The following is a 6,006-nucleotide window of genomic DNA, read 5'->3' as shown; positions in this document are numbered from 1 at the left end:
TTTAGATTGACCCTTTGTATTTATAGAGATTCAAAAGCCACATGAGGTTGTTCTTTCTCCCCCCCCCCCCCCCTCTCTCTCCTTGTCTCATTTTGTTCGAACGCTTCCCTCTCTTTCTTCATTAACGTATACAGAAACATTCCTGCATATTCTTTATTTAGACTTTCATGAATGTTCTTATCTTCTCCTTTTTCCTTTCATCTAGTCTGCCGTCTACATCCAATCCGCTTTGCATAATTAGCTCACGTACCGATCTTTAATACATTCATGTTTTCAGATGTTAATCATTTATCCAAATTTCAACCGGAAAATCCTTGCCTAGTATAACAGATCAAATGAGATAAACCATTATGTTAATGTAATAAACGAAACAACATTGCTTCAATATGCACACCCCAACCCTTCCGAAAGAAAATATCAAACTATGTTCTAATTATGGACTTAAAAGCAATTTACAAACGACCAAATGCCAAAAACAGTGGAAGTAAAAATAAATGTTTCAGGAGTCTTGCGTTTCGACACAATCTATCTCTCCATGATTTGACAATTTATGCAATTAAAACTTGATTACATTCCTGCAAGTCGGTAGGCCTATTCCATCAAGTAGAATCTGTAATTAATGAAATTTATTCATGCATGATTCTATAATCAAAGAAAAGGGAACGGATATCCGATTATCATCTTTTAACCGGAAATAAATTCTGCATCCGACAGTCAGTGATGTCTAGTTCCCCTCTTTCGCTCCCCCCCCCCCCCCTCTCTCTCTCACTCACTCTCTCTCACGCTCTCTTCCAATCATACATTGATTTGAGAAATCTAGAAAATGATTTGTATACAGTGGGTTTGATATGCATTAATCTTTTCCAGTAAATTTTATTTGATTTTATCTACGTCAAAATGTATTTCGCTTGTAATTTTCTTTTCAGTTGTTTGTAGTATTGCAATTCACACATGCCTAAACTATGGGAATACCTTGGGCGGAAGGGTTCGAGTGGGTAACTGCTTCGAGAACTTCTTCTTTAAGAACCGTAGAAATATCACAAAACATAGTTATGGCATTTGATGGTGTACTTGCCTGTTTACGGGTCGGAGCATTTCATGAACATTATCGTGCGACAAGTTGTCAGATCTAACAAGTTTTCTTGATTTTCATTGGCTGTGAGGCACTGTTACTATGGTAACTGTCGGATAAAACACTTGTCAAATAAAACTTCTCTCATGAAATGCTCTCCAGGAGCGAGGAAAGTAAAGTAATGTGAAGGAAAATAAGAAGAGGGGGAAGAAGAGATGATGATAAAAGAAGAAGGGGAGTCGTAGAAGGGGAGAAGGAGAGGAAGAAAAAGAAGAAGAAGAAAAGAAGAAGAGCGGAAGAAGAGATTATGATAAAAAGAATAAGTGGAGTAGGAGGAAGGGGGAGAAGAAGAAGGAGGAGAAGAAGAATAGGGTAAAAAGAGATGATGATAAAAAGAATAAGTGGAGTAGGAGAGAAGGGGAGAAGAAGAAGAAGGAGAAGACGAAAATAAAAAGAGGAGAAAGAAGAAGGAGAACAACAACAACAACAAAAATAACAGAAGCAACAAAAAGAAAAGGAAGAACAGGAACAAGAAAAACAACAACATCATGAATGAAAGGAACATGAAAAGGAAGAATAATCGTTTTAGTTTTAGATAAGAAGAAGAGGATAAAAACGAATGAATAAAAAAATGAATAAAGACGAAAAGATGACGAGTAGATGAAGGCGAGCATAAATAAAAAGAAAAATTATTAAGGAAAAAAATTTAAGAATAAATGGAATAGCAAACATGTCTTGTACACTGTAAAAAATGAAGTGCTACATGTGATTTAGCACTTACAGTGCTTGCATAATGACTGCACTACGAGTGCTGATATTTTAGTTCAAATTTAAACTAGAAAATCAGCACTCGTACTGCAGTCACTAAACAAGGACTGTAAGTGCTAAAGTAGCACTTCATTTTTTACAGTGTACCAACAGTATAGAATAAGAGAACAAGAAGAAATAAGATGATGAAAATTATATATGAAACAGGCACAAACCAAGGAGGAGAAATATTTAAAAAGATAGAAAGAAACAAAGAGGGAAATTGAAAAGAAGAGGGGGAGAAGAGGAAAGGACGACAGCAACAAGACAAAAGTATGCCAGTACATACATGATATTTGACATTATGACATCTTATTTTGTTTTAATATTGTACATTTTTGCCGTAGGCCTTTCAAGCCGACTCGAAATATTGATCCCATCTGATTACGCATCAAATCAGGAACCACTTGGCAACAATCATGTTTGACTTTTTAATGAAAACAGTCCAATTTCAAACAGCTCTATTACAAACATTTATTGAGCTCAGGGGATCAACTAGGGCGTCATCGACAATCGCTTTGGCTTACGCCGTGTTCATGGAAATTACGAATACGATGAAAGCCGTTTTATTGCAAGCGCAAAATAATATCAATTCTGTTCCTAATACATTTTTGCGTTCGAATACTCCCCCATCTTGACACATTAATCTTACATAATATATAACCTTTTACAAAACCTAGTTAGTTTTCAAATGATTTTCACTGAAATATGAAATACCTCAAAAATACTGATTAATTCAAATTGAGGCTGACTCAGTTTAGAAAAAAAAAAGATGTTGCATCATCTCCCTGAAACCAAAATAGATGATAATATTCATATTCTGTCTACTTGTTATTGAAGATAAAGATATCAACTTTCGTTACTTTTTGTTAAAGGTCAAGTCCACCTCAGACAAATGTTGACTTGAATCAACAGAGAAAAATCAGACAAGCACAATACTGAGATTTCATCAAAATCGGATGTAAAATAAGAAAGTTATGACATTTCAAAGTTTCGCTTATTTCTAACAAAATAGTTATATGAACGAGCCAGTTCTCTTCAAATGAGAGATTCGATTATGTTACTCACTCACTATTTCTTTTGTTTTTATTGTTTAAATTATACAATATTTCAATTTTTACAAATTTGCCTGAAGCACAAAATGTAAAAAAAATGGAATTAATAATAATAATACCCAATTTTTATAAAGCGCTTTTCCTAGAATGGCCCAAAGCGCGTTACAGCATATTATTACCCCGGTCATTGGATTCATTTCAATCCCGCACGAAAAGTGCACAATTTCCACTCCCTGGGGAGCATTCCTTGCATTTATTGCAGCCTCATTATGGCGCTGGCAAAATCAAACATACAATATCTTTCGCATCCTACCGGGTACCCATTTAGCACCTGGGTCGAGAGTGGCAAAGTGTGGATTAACGCCTTGCCAAAGGACGCTAGACCGCAGTGGGATTCGAACACACGACCCTCTGTTTACAAGGCGAGAGTCAGAACCACTACACCACGGCTCTTCCACGTGTTCAGGGATTAATGAAACCTTATTTCACATGACGATGACGAGAAAATAAAAATATATAATATACCCGGTAATAAATACAAAAGAAATAGTGAGTGAGTGATGTCATCAGTTCCTCATTTGCATACCGACCGAGGTGTGCATATAACTGTTTTGTGAAATGAAGCGAAACTTTAAAAATGCCATAACTTTCTTATTTTGTGTCCGATTTTTATGAAATTGTCAGTGTTTCGCTTGTTGAATTTTTCTCTTTTTATTCAAATCAAGTTTTTGTTGGGGTGGACTTGTCCTTTAAGGACGATTTAATGCTGTTTTTAAGATAGCGAAGATCACAATTAATTCTCCCACAAATACCAAGATGTTAATAAAATGGTGTATTAACTTCGGATGGTGATGTAATCCGGTAAAAGGGTCATACATTCATTATAATCATCTAAGATGTTTTTTTTCATTCTTAAGAATGGTAAATGAAGTTTTAGATAAAGTGGGTAATACGCCCTCTTGATTTGCTGTTCGTAATACGCTTTTAGGATGAGAAAATATATAACCAAACAGATAGAAATCAAAATCGCACGCACCACGAACCGTCCTCTCTGCGCACTTCTATGCGAAAGTTACTATTGCAGAAAACGCACTTAAAGAAAAGTTTTTTTTTAACCAGCAATAAGTGCCTCTACTAGGAGAGCAAATTATTTACCAGTGTCTTCGTTAAAAAGTTCAGGTTCCAAAGTTTCATCCCGTATCTTTATATTTTCTTGAAGTTAATTATGTACGCCACAGTGGGTAACGTAACAGAGAGGACGGTTCGTGGAATAGATACAGTGCGCTTAACTTTCGCATCGAAGTGCGCAGAGAGGACGGTTCGTGGTGCGTGCGACGAAATGTAGATAGAGATTTTTGTAGCAATCGTTATATAATACATTCGCCAGTCATGCAATAAGGTCAGACCAATGGTGTTCCTGATTACTGATCATGCTATGACGTTTCGGTTGCGTTTTCATCGTAAATATGACTCATGCTTCACCAGAATATACATAATCATAAATGATGCAATCACGCACGAAGGTATGACAACAATGAATTGCTATTGTTTGTAATGATCTTAACCCTTTGATATTTATAGTTTAAGACATACATTTATAACTGATTGTCATTGTTTCACTCGATTTAACTATAATGCCCTAATTAATTCATCGCTATCATTTCAGTGGGGCTTTTTATCAGTGAATAAATTTTACAATTAGTAGTTTTATAATTAGTAACCGTTCCCTTTTTGATAACTCAAATATTTCAGTTTGATTCATATTAACATGCATTTAAATAAAAATATTTATTTATGTTACCAAGCATTCTTCTCTTTGACCTAGATTTTGACTTTATTTTCATGTATGATATGATATGATGATTTATGTTGTTCTTTATGTTTTCATCAGGTCATTGATGGAAAACATTTTTATGCTGATATTTTGTACCTGAATAAATATGTTCTGATGAATGAACAAATAGAATATGAAGCTTTTGTTTCCTCCCGGTGGTTTAAGGAATAGTTCCGGAAAGTATTCCAATCAATCATAGTATGATTTCAGAGATGTAAGAGCGGTAAAGAGATCACCATCAGATGTGTACTCGTAATTCTTCTCATTAATTAAATTTTTAAATTTAGTTTATTTAATGTATAGCCAAACTTATAGAAGTCCTTGATATTTTGTTTCTTTTAATCATTATGGAGGCGATTTATAAAAAGAGTTCAGTTCGACTTAAAGTATTGTAAATCTGCCTGTTCACGACATGTGGTATTTATCGTTTTACATATTGTGAGCAGCCGTTAGAAGTCGTTGTGTTCTTATTACGCAATAAAAAAAATCGTCAAATTTTGTTGAAAACAATCTTTTATAAAGGACGTATTTTTCCATGAAGAAAGGAATTTTCTGTTTCTCAAATATAGGGTATTGGAGTGTATGTATTATGTGTTATAGAGTTAGGCGGGTTTGTATGCCAGAGTGTGGGTGTGTTCTTGACTTTGTATGAGTGTGTGTTGAAAAAAGTGTGTCTTCATGTTGGCATGTTGCACAGTTATGTTGATGTGTGCACGCACATTTGTTGGCTTATGTGATTGTGTGTGTTTGGCCGGAAGCGGCGTGTCCGAGGGTGTGTGTAAGTGGGCGAGCGTATTAAGTGTGTGGGTGTTCTTTGTGTGAATGAATACATGTATGTTGTGTCAGTTCATTGTGTGTGTGTGTGTGTGACGGTAATCTATAGGGTGATTATGCGGCTTTGTATGGCCTTTATGCAACACAGTGATTGATAGATATCTACATTTCCCTCATTTATCCACATCCTAACTTTGTCAACATAATACTTGCATTCACACTCGTCCAATTAATAATCTATTTACAAAACTAAAGTATTGTTTCATTTTCGAATCACATCCTCCTCTTCCTCGTGCAAGCTCTCGATTATTTCTCGCCTTCCCGATCTCGTCAGATTTTGTTATGAATCCGTCCCCGCAACTCCAGAGTGAATAGGCGCTGATGCGTTTCGAGGGGGTAATATAAAACCGTCTCTCACTCGACTTGAGGACAGATGTGACTCGAAGTACGGCGGGTGGCGGTGT

The sequence above is a fragment of the Lytechinus variegatus genome, chromosome 8 (assembly GCF_018143015.1).
Source record: "Lytechinus variegatus isolate NC3 chromosome 8, Lvar_3.0, whole genome shotgun sequence".
Classification (NCBI taxonomy): domain Eukaryota; kingdom Metazoa; phylum Echinodermata; class Echinoidea; order Temnopleuroida; family Toxopneustidae; genus Lytechinus; species Lytechinus variegatus.
This window is presented reverse-complemented; position numbering follows the sequence as displayed.